This window comes from Calonectris borealis, chromosome 3 (assembly GCF_964195595.1).
Source record: "Calonectris borealis chromosome 3, bCalBor7.hap1.2, whole genome shotgun sequence".
NCBI lineage: Eukaryota > Metazoa > Chordata > Aves > Procellariiformes > Procellariidae > Calonectris > Calonectris borealis.
The window spans coordinates 115,165,568-115,190,519 of record NC_134314.1 but is presented as its reverse complement, the minus strand read 5'-3'; the positions used below and the strand labels follow the sequence as shown (position 1 = coordinate 115,190,519).

The following is a 24,952-nucleotide window of genomic DNA, read 5'->3' as shown; positions in this document are numbered from 1 at the left end:
TCAATCACTTGTTTCCAGCTGCCAGAGCACCTCACACAGTGGCTTCTGTCAGAGTCTGATCAGAATGTACTCCTTAAACCATCCTTGATGATTTCCCTGGGATTCAGCATCAATGTTCCTCTTTCTAAGGAAAGGGAAGAAGTCTAATATCATCCAGTACTTCACAAAAAGAAACTGGCTGAAGGAATATGCCTACTTTAAATACCTGTGCTGATCTCTGGAAAGTTTCAAGGGCTCCAAACCAATATTTGCCAAGAAGAGACATGTCAGATTCTTAACACTCTCAACTCAAAAAGAAAAAATAAGATTGAGCCTGAACAGCTCAACTTGCATTCCTGAAATGCAAACCTAAGCTACATCCAAGTCTTCAGCACCTCACAAACCCTCCCTAAAACTTCAGGCAGCTATAGCTCTGCAGAGAGTAAGTATGTGTGAGTGTGTGTGAAAGACGGTCCCTCAGCAGACACTCCCTGGGCTGGAGTTCTTCAGTGCTATAGCAATCTTCTCCAAGAAGGAATATTTCTATTTAGGATTATACTGAGCAGGTACCTGAGTGCAGATCCCTCTAGATCTCCACTGGTGAGCTTTCACCATGACAACTGACTATGTATTCCTGCTATTTATTTAAACAGGTATTTAACCGTGTGTGGTGGTTTAATCCCAGCCAGCAACTAAACACCATGCAGCCGCTTGCTCACACCCTGCCTCTGGTAGGATGGGGGAGAGAATCGGGAGGGCACAAGTAGGAAAACTCGCGGGTTGAGATAAAAACAGTTTAATAATTGAAATAAAACAAAGTAGAACAGTAATAGTAACTATGATAACGACAACAATAATAGAATATACAAAGCAGGCGATGCACAATGCAACTGTTCACCACCCGCTGACCGACACCCAGGCTGTCCCAAGCCGCGAGAGCCCTCCCTTCATGGACCACTCCTCCTAATTATATACTGAGCATGATGTCACATGGTATGGAATACCCCATTGGCCAGTTGCGTCAGCTGCCCCAGTTATGCTCCCCTCCCCCAGCTTCCCATGCACCTGGCAGAGCATAGGAAGCCAAAAGTCCCTGGTGCAAGCCCACTCGGCAACAACCAAAACATCAACAGGCCATCAACGTTCCTCTCATACCAAACTCAAAACACGGCACCCCCCAGCTACTGGGAAGAAAGTTAACTCTGTCCCAGCTGGAACCAGGACACCGTGTGAGGACTTTCCCCTTTGTTCCACAGCAGCCTCGCTTTTTAAGAAGCTCCTCTGAGAAACCTTGCTGAAGGCTTTTTGGAAATTCAAGTAGTATATCAACTGGATCTCACAGTTCTTATGCCTCAACTATTCCAAAACATCTGAGAGGCAAGTTGTCTTTTTACAAAAGGGCCCATCCACTAACATCGTATCTATCCATGTGCTCCACTACCTCTGTTCTTTAGCTTCTGTTAATGTGCTTGATGCTTACTAGTCTACAGTTTCTCAAACCTCCCTTAAAACCCTCAGAAAAGTGTGGCTTCCCATCAGCCACTCCCAGTCTCCTGGGAAAGACACTGGCTGAAGCAAGAGGCTACATATTGTACTCAGTAGTCCAGCTATTACAGACTGATATCTGTCCAGACTGCTCCTGTGAATCTAGTCCTGGGCTACTTGTTCAGGTTTTTTCCCCATTTTTTCCGTAAGTTCTTCTGCCACCACTTCAAGCTGTAAAAGGCTTTTCCAATGCACCCACTACAGAAAAAGGTTCCAGCCAAGGAAGCACCCAAGCTGTTCACCTTCAGAGCCAGGAGGCCGTGCCTGCCCTTCTTATGGTCTTTCTGTAGACACCCTGTCAGCCACAGTCAGGACTCAGGGCTAAGGCAGTTCTAGACCAAAACAGTACAGCCATATTCATGTTCTTAGGTTGACCCGAACCCAAGCAGTGATCATGCAGATATCAAGATAATGTCTCATAGCAAGATACTTACTTGGATTTTTTTTTCCATTTTGTTAAAGACTCCGCAGTCTCAAACTGCATTAAAATAAAGTTCATTGATTCAAACTGTCAAGGCTAAGAAAACAGCAGAACTTCAGCAAGGCTACATGAGTACCTTTAAAATAGCCTTATTTAATGTTCTTGTTTCAAACTTCTCTAACGGTGATTATGTACATCCATTTTTCTTGTATTGAAACACCCCAACCCCTTTTGCAAGAGGAACTTCATCTTCTAAATCAAGAAATACAAAACTATTTAAATAAAAGAATCCTCCATCTTGGAGCAGAGTTTCTTAGTAAACGACTGGCATCCCAGCTTCAATTGTATGACACCGCCCATATAGTGTCCAACACTTCCGTGTGAGGCTGAGCTGTTAGTACCACCTTGTCCACCAAAACAAAGATAGCAAAGCCACCATGCCTTCCAACCAAGGGATGAGAAGGGATGACAAACCAATCTTGATTTGTCACAGTCATTCTCAAGGTTATTCATTCTCAGATGGAAAATCCTTCCCTGAAAACAAGTGCAGTCTATGAACAAGCCCATCACGTCAGAAGGGACAAGCAAAGAACATAGTCATTGATGCTAAATTAACTGAAGTTACATTGTCTCAAGCCTCCCATTTCTCTAGCTTTAAAGAGAGAGAGAAAGAGCAAACTGAGCTTGGCAGCGTCTCTGAAAAGTGTCAGACACACTATTGAACCTATACAGCTCCCAGAAACGTGGGAGGAAATAACACTAACAGAGAGATCCTTCAGCGGAGAGCTTCCTCAGAACACGCAGAGTTACACAAGACATCCTCTCCTTCTTTCCTCCAAGAAGGCCTCCAGAGTTCCCGCAGGCACATTCAGTTGCTGATGTGCAAAGACACTGCCACAGCACACCATGCTTTGCAGTACAGCTGGATGAGCACAGGGCCACAGGAGGAGAAAGCCATAGTGTTGATGCTGCGGCACTCAGTGCCCTCTGTCATGTACATGCTGCCATGCCGGCCTCCACTGTTGTCACTTACAGGCAACACATTAAAATCCCAGCAGTTTGAGATGGGGTGGGGGGAGCACAAGGGGCTGTTCCCTGCGAACAGATTGACACAGCAGAGCCCTTGAGCACTGCTCCCCTAGCAACCGAGACAGCAGAGAGAAGGTCTTTTTGCCAGCTTTCTGCCTAGCAGCTGCCTCCACAATATCTGCACTAGTAGCTGCTTCCCCGGCACACACAGGAGGTACCACACACAACCCTGGTAACAGAGCACCTTTTCTGCAGCCATGCAGAGTGCAAGAGTCAGTGTTCTTCCTGAAAATGAAACTTTGACTTATGTTGTCAGACAACTTTAACTGCCCCTCTGCCAAGTCATGACTGCTTGGTCTGTTTTCCTTTGGTAGACAGGTCCTTAATGAGGTATCTGAGCAAGAACAGCCTGCAGATTCACCCTAGGAGATGATTTTAGTGAAGGACTCACAGATCAGACAATGGCTCAGAATGACCAGAAGATGCCCCAATGAGAACCTGCTCCAAAAGACTTCTCAGCTCTTGGATCCATGGCTTCCCTAAAATTACCAGTCAGTAGCAAGCTGCTCAACCACAAGTGTACCCTCCCCAGTACAAGTCACAGAAGACAGCCAGACTCTAGGGAAGGTTATCTCCAGACCTCTTGAATCCCAGTACGATCAACAGCTCTCTCATGCTCAGTTAAAGCAGACAGAAATCTCCTCACACTGATGACTGCAATATTTGTGGTCAATAAAACAATGTATTACTGTGAGTTACTGCCCAACCACGTCTTTATTGTAAGAGCATTTGCAGCTCTTACCATGGACCACTGCTACTACTCCTCTCCAGAGTAATCTATTGTGGACCTCCGTGTACACACACGACATGCTCTTAGAAAGATGCAGATGAATGGGCTCTTGGAAAAAGGGCAGATAGGCAGAGTAGAGACCACTAGTTGAGCTGAGCAGAATGGGATGAACTTCCACGACCTGTTTCCAATGCCCTCTCAAAGCACTGCAGCCAGCTTGAAATCTCAGCATCCTCAGATACAAAGCATCAGAAAACTGACATCTGAGATCTAGCTGCAACTCAGCCAAGAGGTCAGGCACAACCAAACAGATCAGCATGCTCATGCCCAAGAAGCTTGATGCAGCTCCAGTCTAGAAATTAATATGTTACTTTGGAATAAAAAATCTTCAGCAGCTATGAAATGCAGCCACTGTTTCCTTGGTAACAGAGGTGGCAGGACATCTCTCCCCAGTGCTGCTCTCTAGAGTCCTCCCTGGAGAGCCACAACCAGGGCAATGCGCTAAGGGCACCCTTGGATCTGCAGTCACTCCTCAGAGGGCACCCACAGCACCCACCTTCAGTCTAGCCCCCTGCTGTTGGTAACCAACGGCTTTCACAGTAGGTCAACAGCATATAACCACTGGAGTCACACTCCACACGCACACTCCACACGCACAACACTCGACAGCTCCAAGTCCAGGTACCACCTGAAGCTCAAGAACACTGTCAAGGTCTCAACATGCTCCTGGGCCTGTAGAAGACTTTCAGGGTCTGTATCCAAAGGGTAAGCAGTGATAAATAAAAGCAGTAGGTAAGAACTGCAGAAGTTAAAAAAACCACGTTATCCAAATCAGGAGTCACTGTTCTTAAAATTAGATACCGGGATACTTGCTCAAACTGGAACACTATATCCACAGCAGAAGCATCTTCTGCAGACCTAGTCTAGGTGCTCTTTGTCAAAGGGATCACATCAGAAGAGTTATTTTTAAGACTCAGATTTTAAGCTTTTCATTAGGCTGCATGGATATCTTGGGGAGGGTTCAGCCACTCACTGGACCCCATGACCAGTACAGAAATAGCTCAGAGTTATCCTATTGCTGACACTTCTGACCTATGATTTCCTGTGCCTTGCTACACACATGCACTCCCCTGGCAAGTGAGAGGCCAACACTGCTCCTGTCATATTAGCACAAACTCTCCACTTCCTCCCCTGCATGGTTGGGGACTTCTCTGAGCAGAGCCACTCATAAGGCTCAGCAGCATGGGACACCCTCTCCCTGAGCCAGGCCATGGCCACACAAAACCCTGGTGTTCAACCTCAGAGATCATCTGTCCCACATCAAGGAGCAAACATGGCCAGCTGAGGCATCAGGAGCAGGTTTCTTGCAGACAGTTTTGACTAACCACAGCTGGCAATGGAATTTCTTTTAATCCTTGTCAGGTGAGCAAATCAGCCTAACCTATTCCCCTTTTTTGTGGCTGAGCAAAAGATGGACATGCTGCAGTCCCCGAAGCCCACTGCTCCTGAAGGGGCAGTTCCTCCGGCCCTTTTCTATGCACTGCCGGATGATCCCAAATTTGCACTGTGGCACAGAAAGGAGTCTTGGTCATGGGTGTCTGACTACAGAGCTATGGCTGGGGAATTAGGAGGAAGGCTGGCATACACACTAATGCTTGGGTATTGCATTCTAATGTGAAAAGTAACAAATTTTGAGCATCTAACTCAAAACTTAAATTAAATCCAAACCAAAGGTAGAGTGAATACAAAGTTCCTTTTGCAGCAAGACACCAGTCTAGGCTGCTCTTTTCTCCGCAAGCAGCAGGATTCACTACTGGAGTGTGGACCTATGTTTGCAAGCACACAGCAGTGGGAGCCTTCCACAGCTATTACCATTTCTTGCACACGTATTCACCTGCCACTTCAAGGACAGTCTTCGCAGAGGCCTAATAGGTTACGACCCTTCCTCCAAATGCTGCTGAAACCCTCAGATCCTGCCAAGTGCCTTGACCTGGGTTTTTTTGCAGGTTTAGTTTTACTGGGTACGGTGGCTAATTTTGTCTTAAAGTGTTCAAGAGAGTCTATTAAGCTTGCACTGGGTGCCCACAAAGAACAGGCTTGTGCTGACAGGGAATCCCTTGACTGTGCTCACTACCATGTTCAGCTGAGAGAAAACAAGCAGAGAGAAGGAAACCAATGCACTGAGCAGTGAAGGATACTAGACAAGTGCCTTGCTAGCACAAATTCATGGAGCTGGGGTTTTGGTTTGCTGGAGCATTGGTTTGTTACTGCAGAAAAGGCGTTAGTTACAAGGCACAGACACAGCAGGATGCAGCTTCACGGGAGCTTCCAGGAGCAACGTGTTTCAAAGGTGGGTTGGGAAATAGAATTTCATTGTCCCAAGTTAGGATTTGGGATTACCTGGTAGGACAGAAACAGCCTGCTCTCAAAGTAAAGCAGAACTGCATCAAAAGCTGACCTCCAACTACACGCATAGTGTAAACAGTATCCAAAAGCCAGTCACCTGAGGAATGAGAAACAGGACACAAATTACTATCTCCCAGACCCTCCTCAGCCTGACAGTAAGCAAACCAACCAACAAATAGACCAGCTGCTCCAAGCACTGTAAGCCAGCCTCCCCATCCCAGCAGACACACTGCCCTGACACTTCCCACTCAGGATCTGCCACCAAGTTGGTGGGCACACAAAGTGCTGGCTCCTGAGGGCTTGCCTTAGGTGCCCCTTGGACTCTGCTCCAGCCCCAGCACAGGCTTCCATGCTTCAGGAAGGAAGTGGCCAGCAACATTCACATGTCCCTTGACGGGCTTGTTTCCAGTTTGCAGGAGGGCACAGCACACAGCTCTGTTATGGTGGTGCTGCCTGTAGGATTCAGGATGTGTCAGGCAGAAAGGGAGAATAGACTGCTGACACAAGTCACCTACATGCATGACATTGATTCATATAAGCCAATTTCAGAAAGAGTTGAGAAAGTTATTATCATTATTTCTACCTTTGCCTGCTCAATCTTGTTGTCCTAGTTACCAAAGCCCTGGTGACTAAGGCAACCAGCCTTGGCAAGTAAAAGGCAGAATGCAATGAGATGTAACACAAATATTTAAGATGACTCTGAAATAGCAAAAGCGGAAACAAGTAACAGCAATTCTGTGCCCCCAGCATCACCCCCTGCCCGTTGGTCTGTTACATTTCTTACTATCCCCATAGGAGTTTGGGAATGGACACTCAGGTACGTTTGTGATATACCCAGGAGACACAAGGTGGACTGCAAACCCAACTCAAATGTGCAAGAGCTCCCACTGCACGCCCCCTCCTCACACAGCGAGTTAACTGTACTGATACTAGCATGCACAGTCTTGTGCCCAGACTGAAGATCAGAACTTGTGCTACCATTCAATAAACAGCTCTTCTCTATCCATGTATGGCCTCTGCAGCATCCAGGCTCCATGTTTATAGCGTGCTGGAACGTTTCACACAGGCATTACAAGGCATCTCCATCTGGAAACTGAGTAACATGACACTCCTGTGGTTTCTGAGATCACTACCAGCTCTGCAAGAATTCAAGTCCTGATCACATATTTGCTTCTCTGTTATTTTTATCACACACATACAATACCCAGAACATCTCCAGGCTCAAGGCTGTGTAAAGCTAAGTCAAAAGTTTCTTTAAGTGAACTGTGTGGCTTGGACGATACAAAGGGAACAACTACTGCAGTGACCATGCACCACAAAATGATCAGACATGCATGTCCATCTGGCAACAATCTAGTCTCAGAAAAATATCTATAGTATAAGAAGGCACACTTAAAACATGCAAGGGGTTGAGGTGATCTGGCACAAATAAGGTAGCTGAGGGTAGTGATGCTGAGGTCAACCTTCCTCCTAGACAAAAATCGACCTGCCACTATTATGTTGAGGCTATTGAATCCTCAGAAGCTGCAGAAAGACTTTGCAAATGTGACCACATTTGGCTCTATCACCTTCATCTGCTAGGTATATGGGATAAAATAACCCTGTGCATCCCAGCAGGCATTACATCCGGCTAACTAGCGAGGGCCACTCCACGAGTTCTACATCTTCCAGCCCCCAACATGCATCACTGAGAGGTGTGATGGGAACTAAAGGGTCAGATCCAAACACTTTGATTCTTCCAGCTTCCCTCAGCCACCAAGAGGAGCTGATACTTCTGCTGTCCACAGTCCAGCAACTGTTCAACTCTAAACTGTTATGATCATGACCCAAGTGCATATTCAACTGCATATAAAGGCCAAAACATAAGCAACTCTTGCTGTCTTGGAACTCCAAGCAGCATTTCACTAAGTCTAGGTTTTTCTCTACAATTCCTGTTAAACTTCACAGAAATGGGAGAAAACTATGTGCTTTATACTTGAATCAAGATTCATAAAAAGACATCAGTTATGCAGAACCTATTGGACTGAAAAATAAAAACTGGAACAGCTTTTGATGAACACTGCATGTTTAGCTTGACCTGAATATTAAGTACACAGTTGTGCTGGGCACCTCACAAGAAACATGAAAACAAGACTATTACGCTGGGATGGGTGGTCAGATCCTGAAGAGAAGATGAGAAAATTTCAGTCCAGATATGCATATAATACTCCATGATGCATAATAATAAGGATAAGTTTAAAATTCAATTTAAAAGAAACAAAAAGAGACTTTTATCTCTCTCCAACCTTTAATTTCCTTATATTACAGCTGTGTCTACCATTTAATTAATCAGCTGCTTATCTGTTAGAAAACATCCACATAAAATGGGAAGTTTCATTTTCTCCCTGGTGATTCACATTGTCACGCTCAAAGAGATATCCACCCAAGGCCTTGTAAGTATCCTCATGTGAAGGCGTCGGAGCTTCAGAAGAAAATTTGTGAGTATGTGGAGCCAACAGTGCTGCATGCTGAACTCACAGGAGTGAAGGGAATGGTTCTGCAGAGGCTGCATGTTCCAAGGAGGACCTCAGCTAGGAAGCATCAGGTCCTGAATCACCTTGGGAGCTTTAAAAATTCTGCCTTTCAAGGGCTTAGCTCAAGGCCCCACTCCACTCAAACAAACTTCAGAGAAATGAGCTCCCTTGTAGGAAGCACTGTCTTAAGAGCCATGTTTCTACTTCAGTTACCAATATTTTTTCACCTAAAATGAAAACAGCACACGTTTTCAAATTACTTCCAAAAAGCTTGATTTAAATTGTGGCTTAGCTCACTCTGATCTAAATGCATTAGGCCAGGGAGACAAAAAAACCCTTTAACTATGGCAGGAATAAGCAAGCAAAGGCAGCAGGGAGGTTGCAGAGAGGCAACGGCTCTCGCTAATCTGCTTAGCTGGAGGGAGGGAAGGCAGGCACGGCACTGCAGCTCTCTGGGAAGGTGGTGCTCTCTGCCTCTACCCCTTCAGAGGCTGCTTTGCTTGTCCAGCAGGCAAACTGCCCCAGAGCCCAGCCCCCACTCCCCCTCTCACAAGCGGGATGAATAGCAAAGCTAATTGGGAAGCCAGGAACCGGGCTGGGGCTTGAGTGAACCTATGCACGTTGCTACAGCAACTCTGCAAATCCATGTCACTGGAGATCACCATACTCGGAAAATTCAGACAGCAAAGCCCTTCTGGCACCTGGATGACAGCCAGTTATCCTGCTTTCTGGCAACAGGATTGCAAGCCTAAGTAAGATCAACCCAGCTCAATTTTATGAATGGAAGATCTCCAAGGGACACCAAAGCAGCTGGGACATCCGACGTAGGCTCGGCATCCGGCAAAGCCGGGCTGTGAAGGTACCATAAGGCAGATCCTTGAACCGTCACCATGATGGATTCCCCAAGTTTTTCCATTTGAGGGAACGACACATTGGAGATCTTTGAAGACTACACACATCCGTTTCAGAGCAGCATGCATGTTGTGTGCAACATAAACGCTTGTTCTCTGTTGAAAAGTAGCCTGAGCTGCTTCAGCACAACAGGCAATAAAAACATAAAACTAGACCTACTGAAGTGAGTAGTCCTCAGAACCACTTTATAAGGGCTGACAATAATTCAGAGCAGAGCACAGCAGTCTTCCAGCATTTTCCAAAATCCCAGAAATAAAACCGGGCATTTTCCCTTCCTTCTTGTTTACATCATCGCTCAAAGCTTGAACTTCAGTACCTGATATTAAACACCTGGCTTAAGCCTCAGTCAGGCAACACTACAATCCCTCTGGCTCGCAGTATTAGCAAGAGTTAGTAGGCTTAATGCAATTGCTCCTGTCAGCCCCTCTGACTGCTTGTAACTGCCACGTAGAAAGTACAAATTATTCCAGCAATTCTAGAGATAACCTGAAACATGAGACTCATTTACCATGTGCATTTCTGTCAGCACTGCTTTTGCCTCCCTCTGCAATATCCCAATTTGACAGCAAGCCCAGCCTCACTTTTGGTGATGCTGCGGGATGCAAAAACTGTGCAATTGAACACTTGCAAAACATCATAAACCCCAGATGTGCACACATTTCATTGACAGAGGAAATGTTAAGATATGTGCCTTAACTCTTCTTGCAAGAAAAAGATTTAAGCCAGCAATGTGAACAGCTATGAAATATGAAGAAAAAATCCAGAAGATACAGGTGACAACCAAGCTCTAAGACAGAAATCAGGCACATGACTATGAAAAGCCCTGCATCAGTTACAGCCACCTCTGCTTCCAGGTTTGGTAGCTGCATAAAGCACATGGTACCTGCCCCCGGCTCTCTATGAACAAGCTCTGTGCACACACTCTGCGTATGAACCAGCACCCATCTCTCCAGAGTAATGCTGCTTACTCCTCAAAAGGCAGGCTGAGACAGTCTCCCACAAGCTAGTTTTATTTGAGCATCCTGCACAAAGAGGAGCTGCTCACAGACACTAAAGTGCTGGGTTTCAGACTCAAGGTCAATTTCGCCCCTGGAAAAAGAAAGGTTTAAAGGAAGGACTCTTCAGTCATAGAACAAAGAACTGTGGGGGTTGTTAGCTGTTTCTGGCAGTTTTTTCTTGATTTTGCACTGCTTTTCATGAAGCTGGTATCTGAGCACTATTGATAGTCTGTCCAGCACACACCTCTGACTGAGAGCTGCACTCCTGATTGAACTGTCTCTAGCACAAGATTTCAAAGCCCTGTGAATATGCCTGCCATTCACTTGCTGAATAATGTTTCCTTGCAGCCCCAGGTACACCATGGCAATTTGGGCTTAAAACACCTCTGTGCCCAGGAAATTCTGTAACAGCTTCAAACATAATGAGAAAGGATGAGTTCTTACACATGCTCAGTGCTGCAATCTCCTTGGGACCCCTATGCTTCAGTGCAACTCTGCTATGCTTTGGTGCTTTTGGAAGAGTCTTTCTTCCAGTTAGAGACATATTTCCATCTCTGCAGAGAATTTTCTTCAAGAGTCACCTGGAGAAGGTGCCGGGGAAGAGGACACTTGATAACATACCCATTAGAATTGGCACTGAGTGAGAAATACCTTACTCTATCCAGTTACCCTCCAAATCACTGTTTGAAGCCAGCCCAAAACAAAATGTAAAGAGGACTACTTATTCACATTAATCAAAGGAATAAAAAGACATTTGTGAAGAAATAAAAAGGAGGGTTTAATCTGTTTACACTAGGGCTAAATCAGAAAGACGTTTTCCTTACACAGCTCCCCCCCCAGACAAAACAGCACGGCTTCATTTTGTGGACCTCATGCTGCAGGTTGTGCCCATTAGAGAGCACGCAACAGGCAGCATCTAGCAGATAGATATCTGGGGTAACATGTTACTGCTCATAGCCAGCTTCCCCCACAATGCCCCCAGGGGTCCAGACCCCCATTTCCAGGCCCTTGTAAGAGATGTTCACAGAAATCAAGTATCACCCCGGTTCTTTGGGAACACCAACATCCCTTTCAGAGGGTACAGGCAGAGAAGCTGGTGAACCAAGCCAGCAGCACCCACCACCAGAAGCCAATGCCTTGTTCTCCACTCTCTGTGATTTCCCACGACCACTGTGTGTTTGAGCACATGATGTGCTCAACCTGCTAATCCAGCAAAGAATGAACCTAAAAAAATAATTAGTTGTTTCCTTCCAGGCCAGCACTGAGATGGCTTGCCACAGTCAGGCACGCGCTGCAACTAGGGCCAGAGAAGGGGTGCCAGTCCCAAGCTGCCAATTCACGCCATCCAAGGTGTCATGCCGAGTGTAGGTACAGTGGGTTTGGAATTTGGCCTGAGAAAGAAATAAAGCTCTCCCACCTTCTTTTGAAACAACCCAATGCATGAGTCACCCACAGGAAGCACTTTTAATGCCAACTACACATATCACCCAGCACCCCAGCAGAAAGGCATGTAATTCAGCGATGCTTCCAGTTAAGGTGAGACAACAGCAATTAGCCACCTTGGGGTGCCTTTCATCTTTTTCTCCCTCAGCATACCATAGTCCTAACACAGCTTCATCAAGACAGTATTGTTGGCTTTATTTGAGTACTTTTATTTCACCTAATTTGTCCTGTGATGAGTCCTGCAATCTGCTACAGATTTCTATTGACAACGCTGGCTGTGCTGTGATGAACGCTCACACGACAGCTTTGGGTCACATGTCTCAGCTACTTGCATTGCAGAAGATGAAAGATGCCAAACAACACATATTCTCTGGAAAAAAAAAGCTGATATTTGAGAAGATACTTAATAGAAAACCATTCAGTGTCAGGATCTAACATGTTACCTCCTAAGGATCAGCATGTAAGACTTCCCATTGAGGGGTTTTTCCATATTTTTTAAGATTAGGAGGGACATTAGTCTTAAAGATCTATCTGGCCTGACTTCCTGTAGAGCATACGTGAACACCATATTTGCTCAGGTAAACAGAAAATGGCAACACACTAAAAACCCACAGAAAAATGGTCCATCATTTATCAGTGAGTAATAAAATAACCTGGGCTGGTGTCAAGCCATCTCTGAAATTTATTGCCCATTTTGTAAGGTATGTCAAGAGAATAAAAGGCTACATGGCTTGAAAAAGTGCCTCCCCATCGGATATTGGATGCAACTCCTTTCAACAGACAAAGAAGCAGCCTGATTCCAGGAATAACTCCTCCAGCAACACAGTGTCTGATATTCATTCACAGAAGCTGAATTTAATATGTGCAAAATTGAAACTCTACAACTTCAAAGTCACTGTTGCATTAAACAGCTCCAAAATCTTTACACTTAGAAGCAAAGTTACAGCTTTTTGAAGAGCTCTGATTCCCATCCTGAAGAGTTCTGCCTGGATCCAGAGACAGCTCCTCAAGTTGTTCCCTAGAAATCATTTCCTTTCCCAAAACAAAGTATTAATCAGTAGGAGAAGGCTTCCCTTCCCCACCGTACACGCCTGGCCTGCAAGTCTCTGACACATAGCCAGGGAGCGACAAGATGTTCTTTAGAAATGGGGACAATCACCATCATCCATCCTCACAACCTCACAGCAGGGCACAATCTCAAGCACCCAGAATGCAGCATACCATGACCTGTCTGTTCTGCTGCATCTCCAGCAGATAGCAGAGCTTAACTGCACACAAGCATCTGCACAAGCTGCCCACAGCCACTTCCCATGTCAAGTGCTTGGCTGGTTGGTCATCTGGTGGGCTTTACCATTCCCTGCCTTCTCCTCCCTGGCATGCGTCCCACCGCTGTGTTACCTGAACCCACAGACTTAATACTGCGTTACCTGCTGCAAGGTTTGGAAGCACCCATTTCCAGTTAAAATGCAAGACTTTTAGGTTGCCCTGTATGGAGTCAGGAATTGGACTTGATGATCCTTATGGATCCCTTCCAACTCAGAAGATTCTATGATTTTATGATATTTGAACTGTAAATGCCTCTTCTATCTTAACACACTCCCCTAACACCTGAAGCATGTGAACCAACAACCCTACAAAAGGCATCACAGCAGCTGTAAGGATTTGTGTCACACCCGGGTCAGCCAAACTTTCAGGCAACTTCCAGACGGGCTGTGGACAGCTTTTCTTTTCCCCATATGCCCAGGGAGAAGCAACTGAGAGGAAACGGTGGGACTCTGCTTGAGAAAAGCTTGATTTTTTTCTTTTCTAAGAAATAAAATTTATAATTACCCAGCCCCCTACTTCGTCTAAAAGCAGAGCAACCGATGGGAGATCTCTAGTAGATACTTCTCAGACAGTTTCCATGCCCCTCCCATCTCTTCTGAAAAAGAGGAGGGAGGGCAGAGTTTCAGGTGCACTGGAAGAGGAGGCTTCTCAGCAGGAAGGAGTAAAGGCGAGGTGTGTTCACCCCTAGCAGCACCATGGCCTGGAAAGTTGGCATTTCTCCTCTCACCCAGTGAGTGACAATATTCCTCAGAAAAGACTGGAAAGCAGGCAGATTGTCTCCTCTCTACCAGAAACATGCTGGCTAATCCCACCCAGGTCCATACAAGAGAAGATGGAAGTCAGTTACTACGGATGAAGAAATCAAAAATATAGTACACTTCCAGCAGCCATGTTTCAAACTGGATTTTCATCAAACCTTCTTTTTGCCTCCCAGCAGAGCTGCTGCTAGCTCTAGAGAGTCCCACCAGGCAATGTTCTTCTATGAAGGAGCTGCTTCTCAGCATCCTTGCCACATTACTCCATTCTCCTTCGGGTTGGTAAGAAAACTAACTCAGAAGAGAGAAAACAACTCCTACAATCCCCTGCTAGGGATGTCAGCTGCTGGGAGTTAGTGCTGGATTTGCACTCAAATTCATACTAAACAGTCACCCCAAACACTACTTTCAGGCAGGCTTTCCCATCTGCACTCCCAGGGCACAACAGTGTATTTCACATGCTGCAGTCATACCACCTTACTCTTGCTGTAATTCTCATGTATTACTAAACTGCTCACACTACAGGTGATTTAGCAAGGCAGCAAAAGACTGGAAGTCTGCCAACAGCCATTGAGAAACAGCTTGAAATGTATCCCATAGGACAGGGAAAAAACTCAACCACACACCTCATAGCTCAGCTTTCTCAGATCTGCAATAAAGTAGGTGCCTGCAGAATAACCTAACACTCAACACGTTTGTTGCACTCTGGAGCTGTGGCCTCAGGAGCTGCCTGCTGTCCAGAGCAGGATTTTACATACAGTTTTGTAACTGGATGTAGCCCAGTAGTTCACAACATAGAGATAGATCTGATTCTAAAACATATGTTTTAGGAGCATCTCACCCATTTCATGTAGAAGCTGAAGCCACCAAGAAACACACAGCTTGTCCTGATTGAAAATTCCTTATTTTATTAGACACCTTTCTTCAGAGCAAAATCTGCGTACACCTTCAAAAACAGACCTTTACTCTTAAGGAAAGGAAAGCTGCTAGCCTTGATATTCAGAGGATGACATTCCCCAAAAGCATAACCTCAGCAGGCAAAGTAAAAAAAAACCGAAGCCTGTCTTAAGAATCACAAAGCTTTACAGGAAACCTCCTATTTCCAATGCAACAGAAAGCACATCCCAAATTCTGCGAGGGTGGGGAAGAAAGTCGGGCAAGAAAGAAATATCCCTGTGAGTCCCACACTTTTGTTCTCAGGTGTGTCCACATGGAAGAGCAAGATTTTTTCCTAGTCCCTAACGTCTCAAGGCCTTCCATTAGAGAAGAAAAAGAAAATATCATATTTAGGGGGGTACTTGTTGTGGACCTGCATACATACTGTAAGAGAGCTTATGAGGTTCACTCCCCAAAGCACAGCAGGTGTAAGTCAGAGGAAAGAAAGCATTCAGCTTAGGTGAATTTGCTCTAAGTTTGTCCTCCATTGGGGCAATTTAATGTTAGTGAAAGAGCGTGATGAAACTCAGCACAAGCAATAAATCCTTGTGTTTCAGGCTTTAAATCTTAAGACAGCATGTCAAAATCAAAGTTGAGAGATCTAAGATTGGCAATGGCTGCACATTCACAGCTTTAAGTGCAATATAGTGCATCACTGAAAAGCTCTTTTGAATCTGTCATACACAACCTCTTGCAAATTCCCAAGCCTAAAAATCTCTCTGCTACCCTTTTCACTGGCCTGGTCATTTTACTACCAGGCCACTAGCAGTTACCACTCCACACCATCTGTCATTAGCAGACCTACTCAATGAACAGTTTGTTCAGGAGCTGCTTCTCCTCCCAAACATTGCAAGCTGTCCATGCATAAGAACAAGGTCACTAGACATAAAACAGACTCCTTCCCTCAACACCCTTTTTATCTAATCCTAAACATTAAGGCTTAATCCTACAAAATATTTGTATCATAGCTGAAATATGGCAAATCTCAAGGTAGTATAAAACCTAAAAATATAAAGGGAAGAAAATTATCAAGTGCAAAGCATGGCTGGCTCTCACCCAACCTCACCTGCCCTTTATATAATCTGCATGTTGTAGGAAACAGAGAAAGGCTTGAGAACTGTGGGAACCGGAGAGATCCTAAGCAAACACCACAGGCTTGTGTTCCTACTGTGCTTTAGTGATACAGTTGCAAAATGGCTTTGGGTTCAATAGGACAGAAGAATACAAACTCTCCTCCATCTTTGCCTCCTCTCCCTAGACCTGCACCAGAGGCGTGGCCAGTACCAGCTAGCAACTTGTTTGCTTTAAATGGATTTATTGCTTTTCCAAAAGGCTGAGCACCTCTGTCCCAGGAGAAGGAGGATGACACGCAACAGGCAGAGCACAGTGCAGGTGTGATGTCCAGGCAAGCACACTGGTGGAGTCAAGTATTCTGCACAGACATATGCTTCAAAGGTAGCATTTCAAATACCCTCCATCACCACGTCTCATCACCAGGTAACATTCCGAAGCAGCAACTGTCACTTGCAACCCCGTTAGCATCCTACAGGTATGGAAGCTAGCAGGCAGAGCTGGCACTCCGAAAAGAGTCCACAGGTACAGGGAAAAGCAGGAAGGACTAACAGTCATGTCACCACAACTCAAATTCAAAGGTCTTTTGCAGTGCATGCATTTCCAAAGTGTCCTTGACAATGGTGGTAACTTTCACTGAGGTCCATTTTTCGTCTTTCAGGTGGGCGGGGGGGTGTGTGTGTGTGCATGCGCGCATGTCTCAGTTACATGCCCAAAAAGCAATAAATGCTCTACAGAACATACGCTACACAGTTTTTAGGAAGAAAAGATTTGCTATTGCAAAATAAGGGAAGAAGAACTTGTTCAAAAGTCTCCTTTCAGGCAATCTGAGATTATCTCTCTCAAGCCCAGAAAGAAGCAAGTTATTTCCCCTTCAGTGGCTTCATTTCCCATAGTTAGTCAAGAACCAAGAGCCAGGATACTCAGAAGGTACTTCTAGAAATCATCACATTGTCATCAACCTATTTTTTTTTCCTTTCTCTTTTTTTAAAGAAGGTTCCTTTTTTTAGCATTTGTTGTTCTACCTGCTGCTGCCACTTCTGAGAAAGGCCTTCATCTTGCTCCCTAACCTACGGCTTAGAGAAACCATATCAGATAGCAATTCACCTGCATTGTTGACAACTCAGGGATCCTTCTAGAGGGCTGTCAGCAGCAAATGTTTGTTCTGGATAACAGGAATTGAATTCTGAAACCTCACATGCTTTACTTATACCTCAAATATAACTGGTGCTGGCAAAACAACATGTAACTGTACTTCCTTTTCATAACCTCTTTCAGGGTGCTGTGCTGTTGGGTATCACAAGGAACATGCTCTGTAGAACTGCCTCTGTCTGGACAGCTGAGGCTGTTACCACCCTGGAAGAGATATACACTGAACACTTCTAACCTCAACAGAAACTTTGTTTGGCTTGAAATCACATCTACACTGAAAGCAGAGACCATGGAGCTTGTCTCCCACAAAGCTACCCTGGATTTTAAACCTTGATCTACTTAGTTTTGCCTTCTTCCCAAAGAGAATTCCAACATCCTGCACATCTTCACAGCCAACTCTCCTTGAAAAGTCATTTACTCTCAGAGTATTAGGAAAAAAATAGGTTGTAATTAAGCAGAGTTATTAATCTTTTGTCAGTTGGGACTCAAAACCTATTCATATTCATGTCCACAGGAGTGTTTGCCACTACAATCAGGACTGGATGCAACACAAGTGCCTCATCATTTTTCAGAAGAGAACGTAAGATCTTCTGGGGGCCAATAATTAACCACTCTGCCTTCTGTTCACAGAAGCATTTAGCTGGGATGTTGAGCACTTCTGCTACCCCATCACCAATCATTTTTGCTTTTCTGCATCTCGCCCAAAGAACACCATTCCCTTGGCACAGCACAAGCTATCACAGTCTATGGCCCAGTTTCTTACATATCTCACAGCTCTGTTAGCTACCCAGAGGAGAAATAACCATGGCTGCAGTGGTAGAAGCGGTCTTTGGAACATGCTTTTCAAGATTCCTCTTCTCAAGAGGAAGGAACTATCAGGATCTGCTAAAAGCTTCAAACTTCCCCCAAAAGACACTTAGATCTATGATGGAAATGTCCAGGTCACTTAAAAAGAGAGGCTGGAGAACCCAGTGGCAGCCAGGCAGTTATTCCTTACCTGGACAGATAGACAGGACTCAAATTTTGGGGCCAACTGTTCTCATGCTCCTTAGACAAACTCCAAGTGGTCAGTGTGAAACCTCATCACAGTTTCTTCAGGTAAGGGTCAAGGCACAGAGAGGTTCGGTGATTTCCTTCGCAGACACCACATCCCTGCCTGCAAGGGTATGAAACCAAGACTTCTCTGTTCTCATTACGGTCCAACAGTGTCAGGATTAAAGGATGGCAGTAACTAGATTGCTTCCTGTAGTCACAAACAATAATAAGGTTAAGAGATTTCCTTTCCCTCCTCTTGGCTATGCTCCGAGTAGGCAGAAGTTACAAGGCAAGGGGGTGGCTGTTAAACGTTTCTTCCTCCAATCGCTTAAGAAGGGTGTTCAGGGTTGTTAATTTTGCCTCTTACTCATGGCTGACACTTCTCACCTCCCAGGTTTAAAGGCACATTTACCTATGTATCTAGGGAGCAAGTGCACCTTGCTGCTCAAACAATGAATGAAACAGGCTCCTTGAAACCATTCTCCCATCACTCTGCATCCTTTCACACTAAATACCCACTGAAAAGACCACCGCTCAAATTTTGCTTAAACTACTGTGTTGTGGTTTAACCCCAGCCAGCAACTAAACACCACACCGGTAGGATGGGGGAGAGAATCGGGAGGACACAAGTAGGAAAACTCACGGGTTGAGATAAAAACAGTTTAATAACGGAAATAAAACAAAGTAGAACAGTAATGATAACAATGATAACAACAACAATAACAATATACAAAGCAGGCGATGCACAATGCAATTGCTCACCACTCACCAACCGCGTGTCACGTACGGGGGGAGAGCCCACCACCTGCTCCCCCCCACCCCCCCGTTTTATATCGAGCATGACGTCACATGGTATGGAATACCCTATTGGCTAGCTGTGTCAACCACCCTGGCTATGCTCCCCTGCCCCCATCTTCCCATGCACCTGGCAGAGCATGGGAGGCTGAAAAGTCCCCGCCGCAAGGTTCAAGCACCACCCAGCAACAACCAAAGCATCAATGGGCCATCAACGCTCCTCTCATACCAAACCCAAAACACAGCACCCTCCCCAGCTACTGGGAAGAAAGTTAACTCTGTCCCAGATGGAACCAGGACAGCTTAGTCACGAAACAGCTTAGCCTGAAAATGCTACCCCCGTTCCCTCATTTATATCAGCTCTTTCCAGGCTGTCTTCTCTCCTTCTTTTCCCCTCCCAACTCTCAATATCAACCCACTGGAAAAAGACAGCAAACCTTGAGGATGGTTGAGAGTTACCTCTGCAATGCACCCAGGCACATCAGCCTGTAAACAGGAGGTTGCAAGAGAGCCAAGTTCTCCATCACAGGGGATCTAATAGGACCTCCAGCCTCCCTCTAACCACTGATTTCTATGAAACATGGTTCCTTGAGGCAGTTGCCCATGACAAGCCAGGACAAAATTGGGCAAATAGATCAGAAGTTGAGAGAGTTGGACAGACTGTGTATTTTCTTAGGAGTTTCCTGTGTGAGGCTACAACTTATTTGCTGTGTTATTCACAATACCCAAACATTTGGGGAGGGGAAAAAAAAAAGGAAATTTAACTGAGGACAAACCATACCAAACAACTGCTGCCCCATCATGTGCATAGGAGAGTTGCAGTCATATAACCACATCCCCCAGGCTCTGCTACAGCGAGACTTCACTGCTTTTACAGAAGGAAGCAATTTAGAGTTAAGATCTGGTTCCAGGCAGAGAGGCGATATTTAATCCATCCATCTCTGGCACTTTTTAACTGTTGGATGAATCACTTCACCTCTGCTTCCCCGTCACCCATGTCTCTTCAAAGCATGGAGTAAAACCCTGCAGAATAGGCAGCGTTTCATTATAGCACATCATGCAGCACCTACCACAACAGGACACGAGACTCTGCCATAGCCTCCTGGCACCTCCTGTCACACAAGCTGATTTCCAGATAATAAGCACATTGTCAAGAAGCATCTCTTGAGGAAGCATTAGGATCTGCCCAGACAGTCTGTCCCAGCATGCACAGCTACTCAGTCACACAACCATTAGCCTCTGTCATGCTCCACTGCAAGCTATGCAGATATTAATCGCACCTACCAGGACCAACGTCTTTCTTCAGCACAAAGAGCCCTTAAAACCTCAGCAGAAAGTCCAAAAAATCCCAACTGATTTCCACATACTGCTCCCCAAACCTTCCTCCAAACTCCACCAGTTCCCATGGTCCTCTGAGCCTGTTCAGGGGATTCCCAGCTGGCAGCATCCAGATTAGACAGCAAGGAAAACTCTGCTGGTGATCTGGCTGTCAGATGGTTTCTCTCCAGTTGCCCTTTCCTGAGCACCCTCAGGCTTCCTAGCCCAGCTCTCCAGTCTGTGGAAGCTGGGGAAGAATCGCCAGCCGTTTTCTCTAGCTTCAGCTTTGTCTTTCCAGCTCACGGAAATACACCAGAGTGTATGGACAGTCTTGTAAGGGTCTCTCTTTCCCAAGAAGGACAAATTTCTTCCTTTATGAGTATTGGCACTGTGTTGCAGGACATTGGCTTTGGGATCAACCCTGCCACATCTCAAGATCACTTCTGCTTTACAATACAACTCCACAGTCGCCCTAGCACATGCAAGGAAATGGCAACACTGCAGCATGGAAACAAGCAGCTGGGAACAAACTGGGGAGAACAGGAACATGAGTCATAGCTATGGCTTCAGGCAGGGAAAAGGGTTATTTGAACTAGAAGAAGAGCAAGCAACTTCAGCTCCTGGATCTGAATCTAAGCCTCACTTCAGTGTCTAAACCACAAGGTCATCTTCTGCTCTATTTTCAAACAAGTTACTTGTGACCAAATTCATTGCTGCTGCATAACAGCCTCCCTAGAAATGTTAGAAAGAGCTCATTAAAAAATCCACAGGTCAGTGGTAAGGCTCCATGCTGCAGCAAACTTTTAAAAATTGTTTTTCATAGGCAACTGAAAGGGTACATTACTTCGGAAACATCACATCTTTAACCGGTCATTCCTTTACTTAAGATCACTGTGTTTGAACTTCTAGCTGTTCATTTGGGGTCTGCCCAAAAGCAACAGAAAAAAAGTGGAAGTCTGCAGCAGCACGTTGATCTTCTCTCATTTTAGCCATGCTGAAATTAGGCATCAGCATTAGTATGGCTAATGTCACAGAACTTTTTTCACAAATGTAACAGATTTTGAACTTTTCTGTCTACATACGCAGCAGAATTGCTGCACCAGCTGTCCCCAAATCCAAGGCTGCTTTAACAAAAGATGCTTCACTGCCAACTTAGCTGAGAGCAGCAGTCAACGGCACGGCAAGGTGCAAATGCATCACACCTCCATGGAGCCACAGCACTAGCCATGATACCTGTTGCTAAACAGCTTACTTACTGTGTCTCCAGGCTAAAATAAAATGTCTTAATGAATTAACCACCACAAAGCAGTGAGTGATTACAAAAACACCACTTGCAGCCTTGTCTACAGGAGGAAAAGAACAAGTGCTTAAGACACAGTGACAAGTACATTTCAAACAAGTTTGAAAGTGCTAATGGGGATGCAGGACAGACTACATCCTAACACTCATCACCTGGCAGAGCTTGCTGGGGTACACCTCCAAGTCCGCTGGAGATGTGCCAATGCAGCAAAGCTGGGAAAAGCAGTGAAATGAGGTCAAGGTTAGTTCACTGATCCACACCAACTTCCTCTAGTTGTCTGCTGCAGGCATTTGTTCAAGTGCCAATAGACACTTGTCTGGCAAACCCTGCTACAGTGACTTAAAACACGGGGCATCCTCCATCGTCCAGACTGTCCTGGTAGAGATCACGCACGCTGACAAAAAGGGAACACGTGCCATACGGCAGCTTCTGTAATGCATAGTCTAACAACTTTCCTACTAATGATGAACGCAGAGTTAAGGTTTCATTACAGCTTGCTAATTCTGAAGTAGCAAACCCACCAAACATCCCATCTGTTTCCTTTGCTATTATCTTGAGCTGGCAAGCACCTTAGATCTGACTAGCTGCAGGCTCAGGAACATGGTACCATGGTAAGATACATCTGGGAAGAGAGCACAGGGGAAGGACTGAAGTGATACAATAGCAATGACATAGGCCCATGGAAGAGACAGTGTCAAACCAGCGTGGGCATCCATTTTTGAGGCTTCTTCATAACTGTAAGAAAAAAATTTTAGATTTAAAAAAAAAAAAGTTGATTCTAAAGAGTTGCACAGTTAAGATTCTTGACTCAAAAGAATGATTCTCACCAAAACTGGTAAATTTGTGTGTAGGCTTTTCATCCACTTGCAACACAAGATGTTAATAACCAGAGTCTGTACAATGCAGTTCTCTGCTCAGATCCTTGTGGGTGGAGCAGGTTCCTGAAATAAGGGTGACTTGTCCATGCTTCCACAAATCAGTATTGCAACAGATAAAGTTATCCCCAAATAAGTATGAACATTTCATCAATACACAGGTGAGACGAACAAGGTGTAAATGCAGAGTTACGGGAATGTTGTCCTCTTCTCTGACTGGAGATTAAGGAACATAATAGGCAGAAAAAAAGCTCAAAAAGTCAAGGGACTTTGACAAACATCAAGGAAAAAATTAGTAAATTATTCATATATACAGTATGCTGTGAAATCCAAATGGACATCCTGAGTTTGCTTCTCACAAAGGAGCACACAAGAAAGGAAGGAATACTTGGAACAAGCAGCCTCAAGCATCAGGACTGAGAGGACTGAAAGAAATGACAGCTTATGGGACTGTATTTCTGGGATGCACATACAAGAAAATTCAGAAAGCCTAATAAAGGAAAAAAGCTGATATTCATTAACAGTGAAAAAATCTAAAAGTCATTAAAAAACAACCCAAGCACATCAAGAACATAGTCCAGCTGAAAAATAAAAGCCATACAAGAACAAGATGTGGCCATTGCAGCTTCACAAGGAATAGTCTCTAAATTCTGAGGAAAAAAGCAAACTTTGAAAAGAGAAAAATTAAGATTCAGAACTAAAGATTACTCAATTACAAGTGTGCAAGGCAAGACAGAAGCAAGGAAAAAATGTGAGAACAGTGCCAAAATTATCAGCAGGCTTTTGAGGCAAAGCAGCAATGAGAAGAAAGTGGATGTATTGATAAGGTAGAAAATAAATGGACTACTAGAAGATAGCTGAAAGAACACATAGGAAAATGCAGAACAAATATAAGGGAGCTCTTCTAAAAATATATAAATCATGTAAATATAAAAAAACCTGATCTAAATAGTACGAATTCAGAGACACTAGAACTGTTACTGAAAATCACACAGCAGAAGAATCAACAGGAGGCTTGGGATGAACATGATCTTCTCCCCTGCCAGAGAAAAGGTATTAAAGAACAGGAGAAGAGTAGCATAACCCTTTACAAGGCAGTTACTCTTATTCTAACCCTGCTACCATTGTAGCAGCACACCAACTAAATTGCTAGTGTTTTTCAGTTTTGGAAAATGGAACTAAAGACCTGAGTTCTGCCATCATCCCAAACTGCCTATACTGATGAGAATTTAGTTATCATATGCCCAGAAAAATGGTTAAAAAACACAGCTGGGCATAGAACCTGGACATTTTTTGTCCAGGAGATGGTCTCACGTGCACTGGCTTTGGATCTCATGCTACTTAAGATATGCTCGCACTGAAGAATAAGAAGCATGATAAGGATTTACAGTGGAAGTGTAAAAATCAGCATGAGTAGGAAAACAAGGAGACCCTAGAAAAAGTAGAATAGCAGCCAAAATACAACAGGAGTTTTTATTTACTAAAGAGAATCCCTCACTGGGTTAGACCACATGAGACAGGAGAAACAGAAAGAGCACGAGAGATGACAGTGGGCAGTAAATTATAAAGGAGATGGCATTGCAACAGACCGACAGAAAAAGCCAGTGTAATTTTGGGCTGTGTGCACAGAGGCTGAATCACACTGCAGAGCAGGGAGTGGTCTCTGTAACCACAGTTGCAATGTGTTAAGGTATCTGAAATACTGCATCTTTCCTTTGGGTCCACTGCAATGAGTATATTGAAGTATCCAAACAAAGCCTCATTTATCTAAGAGATTTCTAACTACAACAGCAATATCACCTAAGCTGCCTGCTTTCCCACAGGCAGAGACAGGTTCCTGCTGCCACATCCCACACAGAGGAGTAAAACACTCTCACTTCTTGTTTCCCAAAACAGTATCCACCAGCTTTGATGTAGTTAAAAAAAAGCAAACCAAAACAAAACAGAAGCACAGCTTCCCCATCAGGTGGGATGCTGAAAGCTTGGACCAGATAGGAACACAAGGAAAGTAGCCTTGCCCAGACGCTCATCTGGCATGCTATGAAATGCAGTATGTTTCTCACCTCTGGCTCTTTTTTGGAAATAACTTCTTCCGAAGTTGACTGGCGACATGTGTTCAATCTAGAATCATTCCACGTCGCAAACAATTACACAAAAGCATCATCACAGATTTGATCGAAGAATGGATCTGCTACGGGAACCCCATAAAATACTGGTGCTCAACAATTTATTCTTTTGACAGGATAAAGGTCAAGGGATCTCCATCCCAGAGGAGGGTGCACTATACGCATACTACATGGCTGTTAGTAATCAATCACAAATAACTGAATATGCCAGAGGAAGCAGAATGAACG

At 44.8% G+C, this 24,952-nt stretch overlaps 1 protein-coding gene across 3 annotated transcripts in view; it reads right to left on the bottom strand.

Moving 5' to 3' along the window:
• LOC142081018 (phosphofurin acidic cluster sorting protein 1-like) overlaps window positions 1-24,952 on the bottom strand; it is a 72,160-nt gene that overhangs the window by 40,502 nt on the left and 6,706 nt on the right. The window lies entirely within an intron of this gene.